General features: G+C 38.7%; 1 protein-coding gene across 5 annotated transcripts in view; it reads right to left on the bottom strand.

Moving 5' to 3' along the window:
- The window catches only part of LOC308199858 (uncharacterized protein), a 322,615-nt gene that overhangs the window by 179,378 nt on the left and 117,599 nt on the right, over positions 1-25,638 (bottom strand). For 3 of the 5 annotated variants that reach the window (XR_013955045.1, XR_013955046.1, XR_013955047.1), the window contains exon 4: positions 7,280-7,409. The exons of the other annotated variants lie outside the window; for them this stretch is intronic. The gene's annotated coding sequence lies outside the window, so the exon portion shown is untranslated. The remainder of the gene's footprint in view (positions 1-7,279; positions 7,410-25,638) is intronic. 5 annotated transcript variants of the gene reach the window in all.

Genomic DNA, 25,638 nt, shown 5'->3' with positions numbered 1-25,638 from the left:
CCCCTGCCCGTGTGCAACCACCAGCAGCCACATACAACCCCCACGTCCCTGCTGCTTCTCTCGCAGGCCCCCCAGTAAAGCTGCAGCGATGAGAAGGAGCAAAGCAGACAGCCCAGGTTTGGGGCTCTCTCCCTGCTCCCCCCTTTGCAGCTGCTCTCACCAAAGACTCTGCCCTATAAGCAAAGGTACTGCTGGAGCCACCTAGACCTGAGCTGCAGAAACCTTGAGGAGCGTGACTTTGCCTGCACCCAGAACAAGGAATTCTGCGGAAAGGCTGTGCAGGAAGAAGCATCTGACTGTTTGATTAATATTTCGTGCACTGCTTTGAAGCGTGCTGCAGAGGCAAGTCCTTGGCCCAGCACAGCTTGCTTCCTACCCTTTCAACATTACCGCACTGGCTGTTCCATCACAAACTGTCCTCCCACCCATTAACTAGGGATGCAAAAGAAATCCCAGAGCAATCTAAGCTAAAAAATGAATGCACCTATCATGAGAAAAAGCCTTAAACATTACCTGCTCAATGCACCTGAAGAAAGGCACTGTAACAACACCTGAGAAATAAATACCATGTATACATAACAACCAACATGAGCTTCACTGTGGGTCTGCTTGCTGAAATCAAGGATACTGTCTCAAATCTCACGTCATTTTCTGCCCCAACGAACTTCCAAAACAAGAGAGAAAACAAAATATGGGTAAGGAAGGAGGGGAGCAAATTGCTGGTGTGGCCAAGCTGACAGAGGCAACCAGAGCAGGGTCCAGCACTCTGATAGCTCCCAGCTGCTTGGCACTGACATTGTAAAGCATATAGGTTTGATGGGCTGCATTTTCCTCTACAGGTAAGAACAACCCTGGTAAGAAATAATGGAACTAAGTTTATAGTGAGGATTTTAATTCATCTAGATTTAACAAAACGGCAATCAGCACATTCTCCTACTGCTTTCTGATATATTTTAAGAACTACCTTCCTTTAAAACCACCATCTAGCAGAACACATTGACTGCAATGTTGTTATGACAAGTGCTAGCACTGCAACTCAGGTGGACACAGGGTTCACTCATTTTAAAAGCATTAACAGTTTTTTAATGGGTCATGGGCACTAAAAAGCATAATTTATCAGAACTTTTGTACAGGAAACTTCTGGGCTTGTCCAAGGGCTGGATGCACAATTAATTCAAAAGTTGTTTGAAATACAAATGTAATATTTCACTCCAGGAGTTAGTGGAAATATTCCAGGGGGTTTGTTGTAGCAAAACTTCATATTAACCTTCTGAAGCACATCTAAAACATAATCAAACATTTAAAACAAACATTCCTCATAATTAAATATCAATTTGCTCTTTGTGAGAAAACCAGAAATAGAACCAAGCAAAACATCCCCAGCCAGACTGAGCCAACAGGCATTATGCTAACTTGCCTCGGTGAATCTGTACATTGTGTTGGTTTTGCTCCACTGTTTGTATCCACAACAACCTAACCATGTTGCTTTACAGAAATCCCTGCACAGCCAGTACCAGGAAAGTGCTGCTGGTTTCAGCTCCTGAGCTCTGCAGGCAAAAAAACTCTCAAGCTTCAGCTCACTGCAGCTCTAATTAAAAATAAAGTACGGATGACTCATTTTGCTGCTTATTGTTAATGGTTAAGCTACTGGAAGAAGCCCTACCAGAGCTCCTTCTGACCGAACAAACTCCTGTGCTAGGTCTAGCAGGGACCGCATTTTATTGAGACCAGGAGGACCGGTCACAGGTTAACAAGGACCATTGGGGACCTATGGCCAGAAAAATTATTTGTAATGTAGTAAATCAGAGGTCTACACTGAGGGAGAGTAGGAGGAAATAAGCGCACACATACAGTGTAATTACAGTCATTTCTGCTTGCATGGGAGGATATTTTCACCCACTGGTTCCAGCCCAAAGGTGGAAGGACTGTTTCTACTGCGGTGAAAATGAAAACAACAGCAGTGAGGCTGCATAGATGTCTATTTTTGTGCCATGCTCTACTTAAAAATAAAAAATAAAATCAGGATTTACTGGATCTGCTATTCAGTTTTACTGTAACCCTTTTATCTCTGCTATTAAACTGGGAGGAAATTATATTTGATATAGGTCTACGTTCTAAATATTTTACTAGTATATCACTGTGGATCCTGCTGGCAGTCCTTATTTCACCTTACTGTCAAAAGCTGAAAAAGTTGTACCATTATCAAAGCTATAAAAGCATGGTTTTCTATTGTACCTACAGAATTACCTGAGCCAATGGTGAGTGGCCTGATGTATCAGAAACAGCACAACGTCATTAGTACAGACCTCCACACATGCTAACCTACTCTTAAATTTGCCCTCTCCAGTAACTCAGGCATAGCTCTACAGGAAGGAAACTTGGCAGCTTGATAGCCAAGCCAGCTCATTTACTCTGGTCATCTCTTTGCTGTGCTACACCGTTACTACATGGACCTCTGTCATCACGCACACATACAGCCATGTCCAGAATGCATGCAACTATACCAACTAGAATTTGGGGTGTCCATTTGAAAGTCTCTTTTTGTTATAAGCACAGTGCTAAATGGGTTCGCTGCAAACAAAGTTTCCTTTGTCCACCTGGTTCCTTTAGGTATCCTCTCCTCTAGAGTGACTTGGGTGTTACATATCACACACAGTCTTTATTTAAAAAAAAAAAAAAAACAAGAACAATAACTCAGTACCTTGCAGTTTACCACTGTCATACTTCAACATTATGATCTATAATTAGAGAACGCATTAGTCCATTTATATTTTATATTCTATTTCTCAAAGATTTCAAAGATATTTTGGCAACGCTATCCCTTTATAGATGGTATTGGATGAGAGAGAGGGAAAACATTTCTAACATGATCAAGAGTTACAGAGTGGGCTAACTATAGCAGAACCTATTGTATTAACAAGACAAGATTTGTTTTAAGTTCAATGGAGAAAAGATACCTTTGAATCTGAGAAGTTAAAGGGTGTTGCATTACCTAGGCACAATGGGATAGGTTAATGATGAAGTTTCAGTTTTAACTTGGAAACTGCTGGTTTTTGTAGACTTTAGCCTGTCACTAATAGGTATATTTTAACGAGATACATGGGGATTTAGGGGAACAATTCCCATTAATGTTAATGGGATTCACACAGCTAAATCCCTGTGCTGGAAGTGTTTCTTTTAATGTGTCTTTCATATAGCTCGTGTGCATGTGCGCGTGCATGCACATGTGTGTGCATGTCTGGTTAATGGTTAAACGCATAAATAGTAACTTCCCAGGGTCACTGTTTCATTCCATGATATATGACTAAAATGGAGGTAAAATTTGGGGTCCTGGAATATTTATTTTTTTACCCACTGCTGTCAAAAAAAAAATCTGCTCTGAAGGTTTGGTGGGAATAAGGACATCACATCAGTCACACAGCTGCTGGCTCACAGAAGAATGATCTGCATCCTTTTCACCCTTCACTGCATATTAATTAGTGCAGGGTGACTTTTTTTACAGTCACTGTTCTACTTCCAACTCGATCCCTGGCAAAGGAGGGCTATTGAAAATCTAGAGATACCTGGGAGCAATGTATATTAGACTGGTGAGAAAATCTGCTAAATGTATGTATGCCCTGCTGATCTGGCCCTGAGCAGCTGCAAGCTCCTTGGGTAGTGAACAGTGTGGTTCTTGAACTGCTACTGGGAGAAATCTTGGCTGATACAACGGAGAGCTAGTCTGCGTGCACATGGCTCCTGTAGCAGCAATAAATGAATTGCAATGCTCTGTGAAGTGTTTTCTGAATAAAAGAGAGCTTAATTTTAGAAACATGAAGTACTCACATATTATTACCCACCAGGTGGTAGGCGATACATACAGGAAACAGCCTACATGAGAGAGACACCACAAGAAAAGTTGTATGATTATCTGAGGGGCTAAGCAGCACCTTGAAACAGAGCAAACAGACTTCATTAAAAGGAGTGACCACCAGGATGCTGAATTTTCAGAAGTAAACCCAAGGGTACAACAAAACGAACCAGAACAGAGCACTATACAGAGGGATGAAAAGGAAAAAAAAAAAAGGTTAAAACGTTTTTTCCTTATCATTTTATCAGTGAAAAAGAATTAGGAGCAAGTAAAATTCAGGTGTCAAAAATAGCATCTAAAACATTGGAATGCCAAAAAGAGGTACTTGATGAGAAGCATCAGCCAAAAAAGAGCGAGACTATGTAAAGGGGATAGGGCTTACCCACAATAAAATGAAAGCACAAGTTTTATGCTCACAGCTGAAAGCAGTGGTATGCACATGTAATCTTGGAGACCTATATGACCTTCTAGATAAGCGAGTGGTTTAAGAGCAGGATACGTCTTTTGAGCTAACAAGAAAGTTTCATGGGGGAAAGAAATGTTAGCCTAGAAAAACATGCTTCCAGACTACGGGGCATCTGAACAGTACTCCAATAACATAAGCAATAACGAGTACTAGACTAGGAGAACAAAGTTACTAGCAGGGATAAGGACCAGGAAATAGAGACCCTGGCCTAGGACATTGAGTATGGAAAGCAAAAGAAAACGTCAGCCAGTAATGACTGTGGAAAACAGCACTTTGTGTTCCAGCAGCACAGGCATCCCAGCAAGGAAAAGTACATGTATGTGCACTGATTGTGGTTATGGAGACTTCTAACAAAAATTAAGGTATCTCCTGAGGTCTGTAGCACATTAAAAGAAATACTAGGGTATATGCTCCCCAAAAAAGGCTGATACACTATTTGTGACTATTATGTGATCAGGGAAAAACTTGCTTTCATTTGTATGAAGCCACCAGTAATTTACTTTTTAAAACACTGATAAGCATCCCTCGAGACCAAACAATGGAGTCAACAGAAGAATATTCACAGCTGCATATAAAGAAGTCAAAGAAAAGAAGTAGTATCGCTGTTATAGAGGGACTGCTGGAACACTTGTGCCAGGTCCTGGAAACATGGAGCTATCAAAAAATGCCCAGGCCAAAAGATACAGAGGTAGTTTCATGGTTTATAGAGCAGTCCAACCCTCTTTCAGTCTCTCTGCATGCCCCTCTGAAGCTGGTACCCTTTTCTCGTTATATTCAGAGAATTTAAAATGTAGTTGGAACCTAGATGAAGAGAATAATTTTATCACTATTTGTGCAGCAACTGACAGAATGGCATTGGTCCTGAGAGTTGCTTCCCATGGTTGGTGTGATACAAACAAATCAATAACAGAAATATATTTTAAAATAAATCAAGCACCTACTGCCCAAAGAGTTTGTGACCATCAATCCGATCTGTTCAACTCTTAATGCTGAACGTGAGGAAAGAAAATGTTCATTCTTTGTGGCTCTAAACACCATAGCATGGGTACTTAAGCCTAGACCTGCCAGGTCTAGGTAAGCAACCCAGCTACTGGGATCCAACATTCCCCCCACACTGCTGGTGCTGTACAATTCTGCATAATTTATTAAATGTGAACTGAGTAAGGGAAGTTACTCCATGGCCTGATGATTAGGGCAGTGACCCAGAATGAGAAAGACACACATTAATCCTGACTTGAGACACGGACATGTAACCTGCATGCTGGTTGGGTGTGCCTGTACTGTGGGAGCACTAATTGCTATGGCACTTGGTGATCTCTATCAATAATTCTAGTAATATTACTGGAGTAACAAGTGTTCTCTAGAAGCATGAATTTATCCTAAGAACGGATGCTCTTAATACAAAAATTTTACAAAATGGATTCAGAGCTGTCTAAAATAATCACCAAAGCAAAGGTGTTTTGATCACTCAAAGTAAAAAAGATTCCCTTCTGTTTTACTCTGCTGGCTCTTTCTGCAAACTTCAATTTTGACTCGAGTGCCATATTCATTTTGATAACAGATCACTCTCCTACTTTCATATCTCACTGCCAAATGGGACTTACCTGTTATCTCTGATTGCAGGCAATTCTAACTTAAAGCAAGCCTGTCTATCAACTACTGTTTTAACAGCTGATTAATTAGGGCTACAGGGATCCTGTGGAGGGCTTTATCTGAAGAGCGGCTCAACCATTAGTAGAAGAAACTTCCTTGTACACTCCTAGCTCAGATAACGAAGTAAGATAATAGTTCACAATCCTCCTCCAGCTAATACAAATAGAGGCACTCCCTCTTATCCTAACACATGAGTCAAACAAATCCCCATGATATAGCACTATAGTATTGAATTCTCCAATGTTTCTGAAAATGAATATCAGAAAAACAGACACCTAAATGACGCATTGTTAAACCAAAAGTATTACTAGCAAGGATGAACTGTCTGCCTCTCCTCCTCTCTTTTATTTTTAAACTAAAAAAAAAAAGTAGCAAAGAAATACAAGGATGCACTGATCCTACCACACCCAAATACTGAATTCTGTCTTTGCCTTGCAAATACTTTAATTCACTGTTTAATATTCTTTCAAATGACAACTGGTAATCCAGGCCATAAGACATTCACCATTATTCCTGACTTTATTCCTCCTATTTAAATTAATTATATCTGTCTGTGCACCTGGTCCTTATCTTTTCCTATGACTCTGGAACCCCCAAAGACATCTGTAAGGCAGGACCATACATACAACACACCGATATACAGAACTCAGTTGCAGAAGTCAGTACTGTAGTATGCTCTAGAAGCCAAAATATAAGTTGGCTCCAACACAATTAAAAAAATTCAGGGGGTGGGGAAGGCTTATCAAGTATTAACAAACATGCTGGATCAGAGGCAACCTGAATCTTGGTAACTCTTTAAATCATTGACTTTGGTAAGAATCCCCTCCTAGCCTGCCATCCTCAGGGAAGGCAATACCAGGGAAGATGAGTTTCTGGTCTGGCTCAGAAGGGCTGGTCCCATATCAGAGGCCTCATCCAAAGTCCCCTGACTTTAAAGGGAGATCTGCTGATTCTAAAGGAGTTAAAAACAGACTTGCTGAGAACACCACGCTCCTGCTGCTATCTGTTGGGGCTTTACTTCTTGTTATCAAAAATAAACAAAAAAACACTCTGAATCCAAAAAGCAAGAAATAAAACAAACAAAGGCTGTAAACCCGCAAAAGATTTTTTTTTCTTTTAATAATGGAGTCTGCATGAAGAACTCGGCATTTACCCATTTCTGAAACTGCAGACCATTGACAATAAAAGTAGTAATTCCAGCAAGCTCAGCATAAAATTTCATCGGCCATGGCCACAAAATCATCCCTCATTATCTCATCATTAGATAAAGATTCCAATGCAGTTTTTTATGGGACTTTTCAAAGTCTCACCTGGATTGTTTGGATTTCAAATGGCTGAAACCATGTGATGTTTCTTCAGAATGCATCCCCACTTAGCTGAACGTACCCAGTGCATTTGCAGATGTCACTTGGTAATTAGGAAGGTAGGTATTTGGGGCATCTGCAGGTGAGAGAAGGCACTGAAAGACTTCAAAAGTACTGCCACCTTCACTCAAACTCTTTAATACAGATTAAGATGCCATTCTATCCTCATAAAGAGGAATATGCTGTTATAAGGGAAAGAAATTAGAGGACATTTTTTCTTTGGAAGCAACTTTTGTGGCAGAGAACTGAACAGAAAAGAACAAATGCATCCATATCCTTGTTAAAGCATCTGCTGTTTTGGAAGTTCTGTGTGCTGAATATCAGGAGTCTTAATCCATTCACACATAGTTGACCAATTAAATAAATGTCATAATCTTTTGAAAACAGCCTTGCAATATTAGAGCTGTTTGAATGACTTCTCAAGAAAATCAGAGATTTAAATGCTTAAGTCATGGCAGTACGATGCGTCACTGAAGACATTACCCTGGCAAGTTGAAGCAAGCATAGAAATGCCAGCAGAGCTAAAGGAAGGCAGTTGGGTCAGATCTCAGTCCCAGAAAACCAGTATAACTCTACAGTGGCTTACACGTTACCTTCACAAGAAAAACTTGTTTCAACATACAGCAGTGATGAATGAAGAACCAGCAGAGCCCCTGATGCAGAGAGCTTAATTTCTGGATAAGACCTTGTCCAGGCAGTTCCCATGGTCCTGTACCCCCAGCCCAGAGGCGCTCAGCTCAGCAGGGGACAACGCTACACTTGCCGGGTAACAGTAGCATTGGCATTACTGTTTCCACACACCCCCATACAGCTAATTTCTATCCTGACAGGTCAGCATAAACTTAACCTGCATCATTCTCTGAAAAGCACGCTGTAGTTGAAATTGTATTTTAAATGATCTATACCCATTAAATGGTTTTGTATAAAATTCAGGTTCAACTGGTCAAAAATGTATTTCCTTCGCCTCTTCCAATGGAAAAGGTCTCGCATGTATTTAAGCACTTTGGAGAACTCCTTTCCTCAGAATCTGTGCCAAGGACTAATGACATATGGTATCTCTCCTAGATATGCAAGTTGAAAAGAGCAGGAGAAGACCCCTTTCATTACAGCATAATAGCATGCTTGCAATAGTTCAATAACTATAATGAAACATGACAACTTGGATCTGCTTCTAGTGATGTCTCGAGCCAGTGTCTGAATTGCACACTTCTGAACCTGTGTCAAGTCACAACTAAATGCAAAATTCTTAGGCATTCGGGGGGAGAAAAAAAAAATCTTAATTTTCATGTTTTCTAGTGATCAGCATTTTTCAAATCACCAGTTTCCACAAAATGTTGAAAATTGTTACTTGTTCTAAAAGAAATATATTTTTTCCTTATCATCTTGGGATGCTTAAAAACATTTTCCTGAGCCCTACCCTGTAATCTGTGGCAGTGATCATTATATTTAAACAAAGAAAACATACAGTCACAGATGAAGGCGAAAAAGCAGGAAAAAATAAAAAAAATTAGAGCACTAAATATTTGTGTCCTCTCCTACTGTAGGAAGCCTGAGTGTAGGTCTGGCTGCTGAAGCCCACCCTCAGGTGCGCTACTTAGACAAGTAAAATGCAAATAGATGTAGTACACTGCAGCTTAACAGCACACACGTGTATCAGATACCAAAATGCAAATCTGGATCCTGTTCTCAGCATCCTAAATTTACATCTTATTCACCCAACTGCCATGGTTACATGGATGTACAACGTTTTATACTAGCCAGGGTGTTAGACTCTGGCTTACTTGTTTCTTTTATACAGAAATGCATTGATATTTTCATTGATATTTCCTTTTCATTGATATTTCCTTGATATTTAAATATCATGACCCATGCCAATCAAAAGTCACAAAACTGTCTTGCAGCTCACAAGGGTCTACAAAACAAGAAATCCTGCAGTATCTTCAGGACTGGTTCTTTAAGAATTATGTCCACTTGAAAACCACAAAGGTGAAAAATTTACTACTTTCATTAAATGAAAACTCAGACTGCCATGTTAACACAAGTCATAGCTTCTGGAGTCATGAAGAGAAACCCTATGTATTTCTTTAAACTCAGAGAGCAAAAAAACAACAGCCAATAATACCAACACTGCACCCACTGCAGGCCTCACACAGACAAAAAATCTAATCAAGTCTCTTACAAACATAGGAGAGAAATCCTGTGGAAAGAGAGTGGGGTTGTATCTGATGAAAGACAAAGCAAATTCCTTCGGCTTGGCTCCTAAAGCCCTGGGCTGAAGCCCAAACTTTGATGCTTCCTGGTTAAGAAGTTAAAATACTAAACCAACAAAACCAAAAATCAAACCCTATAGATTAGCAGGATTGCTGTAAGTTAACGCATTTCAAATTGCTTGTAAGCAACGAGGTTCTTTGTGTCCCAAGCAGACTGTGCACACAGTGGACAGAGTCCAAATTCAACATTTTACCAGACTTCATCTTCACTGTTAACCTTAATTAGTGAACAAAGGCCTCACTAATATTTCTAAAAAGTCATCTTTTTTTTTTCTTATTTTTTTTTCCTTATTCTATGTCCTCATTTTTTTGATCTCTCCCACTAAAATGCTCAAACCTTCTTAGTACTCCTGTGCTGGCACTAATAAGATTCCATTATTTGACATGTAGTGAGTCATCACAAAGAAACAGAAAACCTTGCTTTCCTATGCAGCAGTCAAGTATCTGGTCCTTTGTAAGGTCTCAACTGTAATTTCTCTGCTCAACTTAATTCCTCTCTTTACTGCCATATTATAAAAATAGGGGTGCTTGAAAATAAGTAAATAAATTGGCCTTGCACAAAAAGTCAAAAAAATCTCTTAAACAGAGAATATGTATAGCTGGTTGCTTTGCAAAGCAACTTGAGCATTGCAAAGTAACACCAGTTGGTCAAAGGTCCAAGGACTGTAGCAATTTTTTTCAATCATACTAGCACCTACTTTGGTATTGTCCTAGGGCTGGATCTGTGGCTTGAATATAAATATAAAGTGGAGAGTTCCTTGGACAATTTGGATTTAAAATTTACTTGAAGTTGAACACTAAAAGAGACATTAAAAAAGAACTATCCCATTTAGTAATAACTTGCCCAAAGCACCAGAAATCCAGGCTCTGGAAAATGCAAACTACATACAGATTTAACCATTACTGTACTAATAGGTTCGAATTCTAATTTCAATAACCCAGGTCCATCTGCCTTGATCTCTTTAAGGATTGCATGCAGCTACCTAAGAACAGTCCCAATAATTATACATTAGCTGTTAGCAAAATGAGTCCCACTGAAAACAAACACCTGTGCTGTTCTCAATTGATGGCTCACACATCTAAATGTATTTTAATCTTTTAGTTCAGATTTTAACCTTCGTGCAAATCTGGAAAGATACTGCTGAAGACAATGAGGATTTCTATTGTTGTGATGAAGGACATAGTCCGTCCATAGAGATTTTTTTAATAAAATCTTCAAACAGCCATTTTAAGTGAATTTCACAATGTCTTTACTCAAAAATGAGCTGTTCACTAACTGAAAGTAACAACCAAAAAGGAAAGTTAAGGGATTTAAAAAAAAAAAATAAGAGGTTAAAACTGTAGGGACTGGGATATTTAATCATTGATAACACTGACTGAATTGTAAAGAGGCTCAAAAGAAGGTGTATGTGAATGGAGATGTCAGATTAGCTTTCCTACTGGTTGGGATTTCAATAACCGACAGTAGATAAGATACAATTAGTATTCATATATTGAGGCCAGAGATTTGGAACCATTTTTCAAAGTATTGTCTAGCCTTGAAAAAGTTTGAGCTGCTTTATTACATTTTTACAAAATATGTATTTTAATAAAATGCACTTAACTTCACAGTAGAAGAAAAGCATTGGATGACTGTCTTAATATTTCAACCACCAGAAAACCAGCTGAGAAGCAAATGCAGCTTGAGAGTCCTGGAAGCTGCCTGACTGATCTATCAAGACTTCCACTGTACTTGAAAGGTCCATGGGTCACAACTGCAGGAAGTCACATTTTGAGACCCAGCTATGAAGCTATTTGAATGGCCCGAAGATATATCCCACATCAAATGGCTGACCTCCTGCACTCCCATACTGCAGGTCAGCTTACACTTTCTAGCCAGAGGCCCTTGCTGATTCCCTTTCGTAATATCTTGGAACAAAGAAACAACTTTCTGGGAAGTCTCCCTCGGTTACCTAGAACTCAGTTTGGCAGAACTGGCTGCAGCAGCTCTCTCAAAAACAAGTTCAAATGAAGACAATAAAATTTGGCTTCTGACTAATATTTCATGCCCCAAAGTTTGTGTTGTAAAAAGACTTCAGTTTATTTGGCTTTGTAGAGGTAAAATGATGACTTGCACAAGAAAATGTTTCCAAAATCTGACAGGTCATCATTTTGTGCTCTGCTGTTAAAATGGACTTACCCACAGAACTAGCAGCAACTCAGTCATCTTTCTGCAGGTAAATAATCCAGTATGCAAAAAATCTTATAAAACAGAAAACTCTGTCACTATGTCATATACCCCACCCAGTTAATCAATTAAATGTGATTGTTACTTAAACATAAGATCTTCATTTGATTCAAATGAACTTCTAACATAGATCTTCATTTGATTTTTGGATCTCCTTGGTCTTTCCAAAAGTGTTCAGTGCAGGGAAAAATAGTACTGGAAGTTTATATACAAAATTTTTATATAAGAATTTTGATGAAAAATTACAAAATTTTATTGAAAAACTTACTGAACTCTTAATGTTATCTTCCACTTGTGGAATACAGCACTGATGTACAATTTTAGTTAGCTAGCTACTTCACATTTAGTACTGCATTCGCCAATCTTATGTCAACATAATATTGAATATTTGCAGAACGCTAGTCTCTACAGGACACAAAAATATCACAAGTAGTTGAAAACACAGATATCATTATTCAGTGGTATTATTCATTAGGGTCTCACTGACTTTTTTTAGTCTCCTTTTTATAGACAAGTGTGGTTACTTTGAATTTACTGCCTCTAAAAATAAAACAATCTGTTAACTGTTTATAGCAGAACAATAAAATAAACTAGTAGAAAAATGTAAATATGTAAAGATCATGTCTCCAAAGCTTTCAAATGCCCTCAGCATGGTGGACTTTCAGGTTTAATAAAAAAAAGAGTAAACTTTTTTTTTTTTTCTTCATGAAAGCCATCATGGTATGGTTTTATTTATCCCTAGCATATTAAAGTTTCACAGCTCAGGACTCACACTTTAGGGCCGCCTATCTTCCTGCCCAAGCAAGGTTTAAGAAGAAAAAAAAAAAAAGAAAAGGCACTACCAACAGGGAAGAAAAACAAACAGAGCACCTGAGCACCTGTAAATACCAACTTGGCATTAAGGCAAAACCGCTTTATTGGAAACTAAAGTGTTGTCTCAGAAATATAAACAAAACCTATACATAAGAAAATTATTTCAATTTAATTTTTCATTTCCTCTATTCTGTGTGAAAACCAGCAAAATTGCTTCAGAATTACAAAGACACTACAGCATGATAAAAATCTGGCTTATCTCCGCTACATAAAAATGGACTGATTTGAAGATCATGTGCATTGTCTGTGAGTTTATTATAACTAGTTCTGTCTTTTGTGCAACGTTTGCATCCAGCAGGACAAGTGCAGAGAAGGCACCGTTGGTAACTGGGTTCTCAGTACAGAGAACCTTTCCGAGAGAATCCAGCAGCTGACTTCACCCAACTTTGAATCTCATTGCTCAGCCCCCAGCAGAAGCTGTGCATCTGCTCCCATGGGGAGATCCCCACAGGGAGGGACCAGGGAACCACCCCACTGGAAACTGCTTCCATGTATTGAAAATCTAACCACCAAAAGAGAAAATCTTATCCTGGTAATTTCAATCTGGAGAGGGAATAAATCAGCAAATCAGCCTACACTCACACACACACAAAAAAAATCTGTGTGTATGTACACATACAAACATGTTAGCTACTAAAAATACAAGTGTGCATACGAGCTGAACAGCCCTGTTCTGTTTGGAGTATTTTTAAATACAATTCCCTAAGCTTAGTCCACATCATTAATGCCATGAAAAGTGAGGCTACCGTCTGGCTTCAAAGCACAATCTTTTTGCAGAAGAGTAGACATCTGCTGCATTCATTTTACTGCAGAAATTTTTATAGAAATAAATGAAATAGAGAGGCATGCGGGGGGAGAAGGATTTTTTTTTAATGCACAGGAAACAGTGCCACCCTTACATTAATACAATAGCAATTAGTGAAAGAGCAGTGGGACAGGCAAACTGGGCTTTGGTCCCACTTCGGTGGCTCAGATCAGCTTACCCAAGGAGAGACGTTTTAGTGCTGAGGCCAGCCCATAGCCCTGGGAGCCAGGACCCTGCTCCTCTCTCACAGTTCCTCTCTGCCTGACTTTGGCAAAAGAACCCAGCTTATAGAAAGCTAGCATCTAAACACACTTTGATGAACTAGTTTCATACAACAGAAGTGGACCTGGGAGCAATCGCAAGTGCAAGGTAGCTGGTGATCCAAGCAGGACCCTATGCAGCAGGTAAGGGTTGCAAAGAGCGGTGACTTTGCCTCCTCAGTGAGCAGGATAAGGCATGCGAGCTCAGCCTCACTCTTCTCCCCTTTCTCCTCTACACAAGTCTGTCCCCTCTCCTTAAACCACAAGACGTTCGGGTCAGACTGTTCCCCATCCTGTGCTTGCATGTGCCCTTGGGAGAACTCAGCCGGGGCACCCCGTTGCAGCTACACACTATATAACTGCTCCCATCGCAGCAACAACACAGTTATAACTGCTCCGTGGTTATAGCTGCAGTGGTAGGGCTTCGTCCTCTACTCTGCTGCCATTGAAGTCACCTCCTGTTGATGTCACTAAGATTTTAATGCTAAGGATGTAGCTGTTACTTAGCCAAAGAAGATACATGCTTATCAAAGTATCTCAGCTACTGTGCTTACAGCCCCTGACAGACTGCTATTGTTCTGCTGATTACAAACCGAAAAGCAAGAGGGAAGCCACTGCAGCTGCCCAAGCATAAAGGGGAATTTTCTCAGCAATACACTGATGGGACATTCTTCCATCGCTTTTCCCCACAGATCATTTGTCACTCAGCTACATTGCACAACTCTGCAGTAGCTGTGGTTTCCAAAAACAACATTCCAGAAGACTGCATCACCCTGGATAAGAAGGCAAAAATGAGTGTGTTTTTTTCTCAGCCCTGAAATGTAATGTACAAAACCAAGAAGGTGATGCTTATTGATATATTTCAGAATCATATAATGTAATCAGAAGTCTACAAAACATATGGGAAAGTAAAATTAAGGTTGCTTTTCAAGAGAGGGCATGGATAGTTTGCCCTCAAATGCACTTGCTGCTGCTGCAGCCCAGGAAAGGACAATCTGTTCTCCCTGCCAGGGCACACAGAGCAGGTAGTCGTGGCAGTAGCTGCACCAAGGAAGGAGGCACATCAAACATTAAGGAACAAACCCTACTGGTGAAACCAGCAAAACACTGACACAGATCATCTGGGCATTGCAGAGTCTCCACTACCACAGGGTTTCAAGGACAGTATGGACAAACAACTGCTAAGAATGGTGTAAATACTGTCACCTCCTTTGGAGCCAACGGAGGGACCAGATGCCTTCAACATACTAATGCTACTTCACAAATCATCACATCTTCGGTTCACCTCCTTGCTGAATTTCCATTCCCTCACTTCTTTTGGTTAACCCAAGAACACCTACAAATGAGCACCACATCCCAGAATCACCAGGCTCACAAAGAAACTCCTCTAACCTGGAGAAGTTCAACCTATTGCAACCACTGGGGGCTCAGGTAAAGCAGGATAGAGAAGTTCTAATTGCTTTGAATGTTTTGACATCAACACGATACTTTTAAAAATAATTCATTTAGAAGAGAGATATTTGCCACTATGCTGTGACTGTGATTGATATACAATAATCAATCCCTTGGATTATTTTGTCTCCTTGAGAACAATTGCAGCTCAATCATTTACCAGACAATAGATGATGTAATTTCTCTTAAATCAACACAATGGTGAGATTCAGAGTTGGTTTCAACCTGACTGAAAATCTTTTAGAACCACAAAACTGACAATGCAAATATTCCAAGTTCAGAAATTTGAGGTGGAGACAAAATAGTAGAAGGAAACAACAAACTTCACAAGAAGCTACTACTCCTTGCAACACAACCACTGCACCAGATCTAACAAGCAAGATGTTAAGCTAAACTATACCATTAACACAAAAATATTACCCCAAAGTTAAGAATATTTCTTGAATTAACCAATATTGCCCTCAAAAAATTATAACATTTTTTAAACATGTTATACACAAACATTTAATTTCTTTACCATTCTGCCCCTACAGTAAGGCTCAGATTTACAGATCTTTTACTCTGGCTCTTTGCAGACAGATTTTCTAAACAGGTCAGTGAGCTAAGAAGGATGAGGAATATTGTAGCTGGTGCCTACTATGTGATATTTAATTGCAATATTTTAAATTAGAGAAAAGGCAATGCACTCATATTAGAAGCTCTCACAAACAGAAAGAAGCATTAATGCCCATCACTTCGCTTCACTATCACTTTCTGTGCTAAAGTTTCCAATGCCTGCTTTAGAGTAAGATGCACCCCACATCTTTAAAATGAAATGAAAATTAAAGTGATGTTGTTCGAAGACTAATCTTTTGCAGCAAAACAAAAACTGCATCTTATTGTAAGTAATATAATTTATTTATACTTGATATCATTTGAAAAAGTGATGACACCAACAGCTCAAGCATGAAGCGTTTTTAATTCTTCAGATGAAGTGACAGATGATTATCAAATAACACTTACTTAATATTTAAATGTTACCTAAAAATGTCTGTTCCTTTTAAAATGCATATGTAGCCAGCAGAAAGAAATTCCTTATATTCTGTATTTTCTCTGGTCTTCCAGGGTTTGGAGAATACCTGGGGTGACAGGCCACAGAGTCATAGAAAGTTAAGCAATCTGTCCATCCCATTGTGTGCAACATTTTCTGCTATGCATTGCCCGTTTCTTGCCAAGAAACTTACCAGTCACTGTTTTCATCACCTGGTGTTTATTCATCTCCTAACTCATTACTCTCCCCTGACAGGCCCTTTCTTGCCCAATAATTTGCTCTCCCTTCCCCCCCCCCCCCAACCTGGTACCATCTACAATTTTCTAAACATCCAGCAAGATGGCCTTTAATTACTCAATCTGCTTTTTAAACATTTGCAGTTTGCTCAGGTGTGTCAACATAAGACAACAAAATTCAAACATCTGGTACAGTAACTCCAAAATTAGGCACTGCAATCCAAACGGGGCAGTAACACAAACTGGATCACCCAGAGCGTGGAGAAGATGGAACAGGAAATAGCATACAAGTCTAAAATTGCATCACAACTAGGAGAGCCTGGAAACTGCCTAAGTATGGTAAACCCCAAGTTCAAGGATAAGCCACATGGCCAAAACCCCATATCCTCATATTCAAGAGTGTTTGATTATTCTGGTTTTTGTTGTTGTTCATTTGTGAGTCGTTGGTTTGTTTTAAATACCCTAAGGTCTGACACAGATCAGATAAAATGAAATCCTTTCATTGGAAAAACCCTAATCACATGAAGACAGAAGCCAACAGGTTCTTCTAAGGCCTTTGCCATTTATTCAGATATCTGGCATATTCCCCTGTTCTGCCAGATACCTCAAGAATCTGGATATTGTGGGTTGTTCGTTTTTTGTTTGTTTGAAGAGAGGGAATGGGTGGGGATTTTTGACTTTTTTTTTTAATAGAAGGTTTTGGCAGACTGCCTTTTTATTTTTTTTTCTTTCCATCAGAAAAATGCCATTTCTCATCTGGGAACAAGGGAGCAAGGTTTCTCTTTACTAATTAGGCTACTCCCATAAGTAACTATAAACCATAATTGTTTGACTTCCAAATGAGTTCTAAGGAACTTCTCTCCTTCTTGACCAATGAGCAGGAGATGACAGCACACGTGAGTGTAGAGAATCCAATTTACCAGAGATGTGGTTTGTTTAATCCAATTTGTAGTTAAAAATTGAATTAAGGTGTGGGCACTAAAAATATATTTTTAGGAAAATATCTCCTTTTTCTTACAGGATGAATATATAATACCCTTTTTGCTTGGTAGAATTGATGAGATTTTGGCTACAGAAAAAACACATTCTTTGAATCTCTACAGATGCCAGAAATGTCTGTCTTGATAATGTCAAAGACAAGGAATGGCACTATCTTCCCTCTACATCCATCCATGTAGCTAGAATAATTTACAGGTCAGAGTTCTGGTAAATAAAATATTTTAATATCCATCTATTAAGAAAAAAGCACCCCTTTCTAGAAGAAAAATACAAGATAGTTTCCACTTTCAGTAAATATTTCCTTTGATCTCCATGCAGACAGCGCCTGTGGTCTGGACTGAAAATTAACAGTAAGTGTAGGAGTAATACTTTCAACTTGCCTTTTCCAAAGTGAGACATAGCTGGATGGGATTGGGTTTTTTTTTTCTTCAGTACAGTGTGGTTTTGTATACTGAATAAATATCATCACTTGTCTGTAATGAGGTTACAGAGGTCATGATCTGTAAAACACCCAGAAACCTAAAAAACAAGACCAAAAATAATCCTCCCCTTTCCCCAAAAATCCATGAAAAAATGAAAGTCTGCGTTAAAAAAAAATACATCATTAAAATATTTTCTCTCAGAATAAAGACTGGAAGATTGTTTAGAGAAATATTCAGAATTCTATTACTTCTGCTATGCTTCATCTTTAAAATGCTTTCTGTGACTGATTAAGTTCCTTTGACAGAAATGCTTATTTCAACACTTAACGTGTCAGATGAGAAATTCCTACGTATGGCGAACCTTCATCCTTTATAAAAAATATAGTAGTGGACCTTAATACTGTGCTACTATTAAAATCATAGTGATTGCGCATGAAAAGGTCATGCTCATTTTCTAAGCTTTCCCTGTAGAAAACATACATTTCTACTGTATCTGCACTATAACTTTCAGGCTGCATTCACTACCATTTGCTGAGCTGTGTGGATATAATCTTCCTTTTTGTTTACTTGTCAACAATATTAATGCTTTCTATTTTCAACACTACTTTCTTCCTACTCTGAAGATATGTCAACAGGCAAAAAAGTACACTTAGTACTTAAATATGTAATGTAGCTTCATCCTTAGGCATATTTGTCATCATGCAAAGGTTAAAAATTTACCCTTATTTCATAAATATTTCATCAATATTTTCTATATGCTAACTAAATTGTACATGGTACATTTCTCATTTTTAAGACAAATATAAAGTTTATTATAAATAGGCACACGGGTTCTAGAAATATTTTCCAGCTGCTTCTTTCCCCACATTTTTTCCATGCTTCAAAGGACCCCAGAATTTGGTGCTTGTAAACTAGGTAACCCCAGAAATGCTGAAAGGTCACTCTGGTAAAGAACAGTCATTGTAGGGTGCAAAGAAAACCAAAAACCATTAGTTTGATAGCTTATTTGTAGTGCTCCTCTATAAGCCTAAAAATATTTCACACAAGCTAAGTTAGAAGTTTCCATTAATCACTGTCAGCAGCTAAAGCCAATTCCCCTAACACACCATTAATTTATGCAATGTACCCCACTTTGTTCAGGAACATGGTGTTTCACGACATTAGACAGAAGTTTTTATATATTTATTTATTTTAAAGACTAATTCAAGCTCAGAATTTTGCTATATTCCTTTACAACCTCACTATTTCACTGCTGGCAATACCATCCATAACCCAGAAATACCAACAGACTCTGGTTTGGCAAGGTCCCCATCTTTACTAGATCTTTATCAAATAACATTACAAGAAGTTGAAACTCTTGGCAACATCTTTTGGATCTCTTGGGAATTTTAGCACTTCCCAATCAAAGGTCCAGATATGTGACACACCATAATGCTTCAGGGCTATTTCTTGAACTGTGATACCTCACAGAACATGATACTGGCATTTGGGCACAATGTCTTTTTTTGATATTTAAGATTGACACTTGCTGCAATTACCCTTTCCGCAAGATTCTGCTCCAGAGATGCGCAGCCTCTCAAATTACTGACAGTCCTGCCACAAACCTGACTTTGTTCTCTTAACCAACTACTCCCCATGGCATTTCATTAAAGAGATATTTTGACTGAAAGCAATCCTGCCAAATACCTTTCTGCTCATAAATTGGCTTGTCGTTCCACTTCTGGCTGTCTTTGCTGAATGACATACAAATTTGGAGCTAATCCAATTAACAAGTGGAGCAATTAATATCACAAACTATCTTCATGCTAACTTCATGAGACAAAGGGTTAAACTTTTTCCAGTGACACGAGATCTAAACAGTATATTAACAATTCTTGCATTCATGCAGCCTTCTCTACCACCAAGTCTCTTCCAGCATCTTAAAAGCTGCGAGCTGGAGCCAGCCACTGTTTCCCATGGAGTCCCTCTGAGAACTTGAGATTTTTGCATCAAAACTCAGGTCAGGACCTATCTGTATGGAACAGAGATACTATCTTCATCTGCCTTAGGATGTAGCATGCATTTAACAAGTTACAGTAACAAGAAAGGACCAGCTTAAGTCAACAGAGCTGAAATTTTTAGTTCTGTTGGTGTGGTCAGTTCTAAAAAACAAAGTTGGGCAAACGTCTATGCCACTTCTTGAAGTTTCACTATTTCAGCCCTTGAGAAGAGTTGAGGATGAGTTCATCATCAGCCCAATATGTTTAATACTAGAATTGTCCTATATTCTGAGAATGGTCCAAACTACAAAACAAGTTTTCTCCCACCAACTTTTCTGGAAGCTACCATCAAGTACAATAATAGTTGTGATAATTTTCCATAAAAAAAGATTTCTGATTATTGAAATGTCTTTCCAGGGCAATTTTGTGCTTGCTTTGCTCCTACAATAAGTGCTAGGAAAAAAAAAATAGCTCCCTGTAGAGGAGAAACTGTGTCATTCCCACCTTTTAAAAGTAAGTCTTTCCAGGATCAAAGCAGAACCAAGTAAAAGCTTTAGAAAAACAGTACTGTTTTACATCAGGGCTGAATTTAGCTTCAACTCCTTGGCTAAGACTTCCAAAAGTAGCAAAAGAAACTGAAAAAACAAGGACAACATAAGGTCACTACAATGGAAGAAAAATAACCAATGGAAGTTTAGGGTTTTTTTTCCTCCCCAGATGCTCAAAAGTTCAGTGAAAATGCTAATTTTAACTATATGGTAAGAAACAAGGAATATAAGAAGGCAGTGGTTTAACAGAACCATGTTTGAGCAGAGATAGGAGGACAAACTCTCAAGAAAATCAGCAAAAACAAACAAAAAAGAATCATTACACCAGTTGGCTGCCCTAACTGTGCCTCCACTCACTCCTGCCCTTAGTTAAAGTATCACTTCTAAATAGGTTATTTTCCTAATTCATCCCAGCCAACATGCGATGTGTTCAGATGGTGAAATTTCTTGGTAAATACAGGAAAGATGTTTTTTGGGAGAGCACTTACTTCTGTCACAAATTCCAAGTCCTAAACTATTAGCACCACACCAAACAAATTACTACATCCCGGGATATGGATTTATGCTTGACCACTTGATGCCAGTTGACACACTTGTTAAAAGTACTCGGTAGGTATCCAATGACCTATTGTATGTCCTGAAATGCATTCCTGCTGACAATCAGTCTGCATTTCATCACATTGCCAAATGCGATAGGCAAAGTGTGGTTTATTTACCGTAGAGATGTTCTCTCACTTTCACATGTTCCTAGAACAAATAGTATGTCTGTACTTTTTAACATTAAATATTTGGGCTTGACTATTTCCTTTCATTCTGCCTGGATTTCCATTCAGGACTGGAAATGCCAAATCCTAGCTTAGTCTCACAGACAGTTGTGGGTGGGATCAGAAGTGAAACTGCTTGAAATCTCAGAAAGGTGGAAAAACATTTTACACTACTCATTCTGGGATTGCTCCCTACAGTGTTACATACAGTCAAGAACACACTGACTTGTCCAGCATATTCTTGCAAACCCCTGCTAATGCAGTTTCCCTTGTTTGTGGCTACAGTCATTCTTGCCTTAAAACATCCAGAGGTCTTCAATCGTTTTCTAGCCATCATCTTCCATTAGGAAATGAGATCTAAAAGGTATATGGTACTCTTCATTAGCCACAGATTATATAAACTGCAAAAGTATTTGAAAGCTTTTTCAAAGACTTCTGTGTGGTCTTCATCACACCCTTACTGATATCATCATTGTGTAGCATCATGAGACTCCTGCAATATCACAAGTCTCCCCTCAGAGCTTAATAGGGGCATCCACCTACCTGTGGCCACATCACAAGTCTCCTTTGTATTTCCTTGTGTCATCTTTGTTTAATCTGTGTGTTCTAGATATGATATGGCAAGCATATGGCTGCTTGCCTACTGGATTTGCATCTTGGCAATGCTTTTGAATGTGTTATGCATCCCGTGTAAAATAAAGATCTAAATCAAAACTTAAAACAGTCATGTTCTGAAAAGACAGTACAGAAATCAGAAAAACACACCTTTGGGTATAGAACACTTAGCACCAATGTAATAGAAAGATGAACTCCAGTTCATCGGTGGACAAATCCTGCTGCCTTTGCACAGTTAGTCCCCCAGGCTAGAACAGTACTATGACAGACCATAAGTCAGATCTTAATCATTTCATCCCCTTTTTCAGAGGTGCACGACTGGTGGGATCAGAGCACACCAACTGGGACATGCTATTTGATCTCTTCTATTTTCTAAAGCTTGAGGCTTAAAGGGAACCTTAGACCATTGGCTATATCTCAGTAAATTCTCTTAATGCTGAGGCCAACCAAGAAGGAGCAGCTCACATGTACATTAATCATCTTACCATCTAATACAGGAGGACCACTTTCAAACCACTTATTGGGAATGGTCCCCAGCCTGTGCCACTTTCAGACCTGTGGCTAGGAACCAGCTGGATCAGCACTGTCTGTTAAGAGCCAGAGGCATGTTATTTTAACACAACATAGAAGATCACATACCAGTATTCAAATAATAGCATGGGAAAACCCTCCAAGAACCAACCACAAATAAAACTGATTATACATATTTAAAACTAATTGGTTCTCATTTTCCTTTACAGATTGAGGTCTTATGGGCTGTCATGGCATGACATTTTATTCAGATCTAAAACCTGTGGATTCTTTATCCAATTTTCAGTATTTTTGTGGGATGCAGAATCTTGAACTATACCCACCAGCTTATCATCAGCCCAACAATATTTGGTACAGAGAACAAAAATCAAATTCTACTCATTTAATAAATTATACATTCTTCTTTTTACTGTATTGCATTGGAACATATACTTAGTTGCTCATGCTTTCTGACCACAGCACAGGATTCACAACCAGGAGGGAATAGTAAAGAAATACTAATGATAAAGAAACAGCAGAAGCAATACCTAACAATTTTTAGCTATATATTCAGAAAGAAACAGAACAATAGAACCTATTAGTCATTTGACAAACCTTCTATTATTTTGCCCAGGATGGATAACAGGTTAATTTTTATTTATTTTTTTTTTTAACCATTACCTGCTCTACTTGAAAACTAGCAAAATGTTTACATTCTTCCTGACTTCTGGAACTCCACTAGTACGCCAGTATATAAACACATCCCATTTTGGGAGTCTTTTTCTATTGGCCACAGAACACAAATTCAAAGCCTGTGTGTATCAAACAACCAATGTTTCTCCTCCCTGTCCAGAAACAGAGCTATGCCACTGTGCTGTCAGTCATAAAAAAAAAAAAAGACTTTTAAAAACATTCTTATTGTCATTTTACATGGCTTTATATCAGATGCTTTAGTGGCTGTTATCAAATTTATAAACTTCATAACTTCAGAACTATCAATTGTTGTTAGTGTCCCTTTTTCTATTCGTTATAAATTGCTTTATTTCTAATCTCTGCTTTCACTTCAACACTGAGCCAAAAAAGGCTTTTTCTTATTTATTTATTTTTCTTGGCTGTAGAGTCACAGATTTGGGGCTATCTCGTGTACCTTTATTTCATAAGAACCCTCAATTTTCAGCCAGACTTCTCATGCTCTTACACCTTTGTGGAGATATCATCACATTCATCCCTTTTGCTGCGTATAAAGTTTGCCTCAGGTTTTAGTGGTTTTCCTTACAGGATCCTTTCTTAAGAATAAATGTCATCAGGTTTGGAGGTTTTGTTCTGGAGATTTCATTTTTTTTATTTTTGTCTTCAGAATAACCTGATTAGTACCACTACTTACTGCTACCTATCCCCAGTGCTAGGAGTGCCACCAGCTGAGCATCTGCATCACCCTTCTGCCATCTCAACTACTTTATTTACTGCCAAGCCATTACAAAACCTTACTGATTACCTAAAACCAGACTAACACCTAGGACTATAGGCAAGTTTAGATGTGGCAATATCCTGTCAATGGCCCACCTTTAAAATAAAACTGGCATGCCAATGCCAAGCTTGAATTACTAATGAAAAGTTGACTCTTTCTGCACCTTTAGTATTTATGAAATATCCAGCAACGATACCTCTAAATTCAAGCTACGTGAAAGTCCAAAGGAAAACCGGGTTCTCTGGAGCCCAAGATGTATTACATTTCCAAACAGCTCCTATCTCTCTAAGGAGAAGGATTCTGGTTTTGAGCACTTTTGAGCAGCAGTGTTGTTGGTGGGCACCCTGAAATCCAGATCAGAATTTTGAATTGTAAGACCTTCAATTTTTCAAGTCACTTAGAAGAAAGTGGACAATTATCGATTTTATGAGGCCCTTGGGAAAAGTTCAGAAATTGTGAGGTTATATTTGAAAATTGTTTGCAAACAGAAAAGGTGCCTTAAATTGCCTCTTCAGTTCACAGAAATAATAGGTTTCAGCAGAGTTAAGATGCTAGGAGTTTTAGAAGTGTCACTGGGAAAAAAAATAATGGAAAGTGCTCAAAATGTTGGTACATCCTTGTAGCTTAGAGTGCAGTATATGCCTATTGTTACTTCTATGCACTAATTACAGTGAAAGGAAAAGGGCAACAATAAATAAAAACCAGATGGGGAAATGTCATCCAGTTAATCCAACTCTGTATCCTTCTAATTCACAGGAAACATTTTATTTCTGGGTCACAATGGCTAGTGCCACAGCACATTTTATATGCTGGGAGTTTTTACAGTAGAGGGAGTTCTTACATTACATCTTCTCCTGACATTTTCTGACAGATTTTTTTTTTTTTTTAACCTATAACAGAGCATGTGTAGCATACATACATGCACAAGAATATAAAACTAGACCAGATTATTTACTTTGCAACTTAAGAAGTATCAAGTTCACAGGGCCTGTTCATGATTCATATTACTGTATCTCCCATGAAAACTCTAAGTGAGAGGAACAAAAAAATTAACACAATCACATCTTCTCAGGACTCACAAGGGGACTGATTCAAAAATGCTCATTAGCCAAGTTTCCTGTAACCTTTACCTTCTGTCTGTAGGACTTAGCAACCTAAGTAACTTCATCTTAATGTTATTTTGTTTTGTATGACATCAGTTCAGATTTGTAAATAAAAAACCTTGAAAAATACAATCCAGCCCATGCAGTATGTATAACACATCCAAACCCAATCGTCATTGCTCAAACTCCAAATCTCACAACTGTTTACCAGGAAGAAAAGCTGTTGTGACAATGAGTGGCATGATACCCGCAGAAGTACAGCCACCACTTCATCACATAACACAGAGCATCATGCTCCTTCCACCTGCTCCCCCACTAATAAATCTGCCTTTTATTTTTTAACCCGTTTGAACAAGACTGTCTACTAAAGAGACAGAAGAAATGAAGAGTCCAACCCAGGTTTCATTCCCCACCATGCTACTACTGTTGGTTTCTCTGAAAGACCAACAGATTCCTGCAAAAACCTGCAGATACATTGAGAAAGGGAAGTCAGGTCCCAGATGTTACCCTGCAGCTTGCACAAGCCCCTTATAGACCTTGCCTTAATGCTCCAGGGCTGGTGGTAATGACTTTTTGGACCATTAGCATTTATGTTTCTCCTGGCACACTGCTAAGAGCTTCCTGAAGGAGCAAGCCAGAAAAAGGGTTGGGAGTGGGAGGGCAATGTTTGGAAGTCAGGAACTCAGCCTAACCAGAATTTCACAGATCAAGTAAAAGGCTCTACTTTAGTTTTGCAACTTGATC

The sequence above is a fragment of the Anser brachyrhynchus genome (assembly GCF_964034855.1).
Source record: "Anser brachyrhynchus genome assembly, chromosome: 9".
NCBI classification, from domain to species: Eukaryota; Metazoa; Chordata; class Aves; order Anseriformes; family Anatidae; genus Anser; species Anser brachyrhynchus.
Note: the sequence above shows the minus strand (reverse complement) of the source record. Positions and strands in the feature narration are given on the sequence as shown.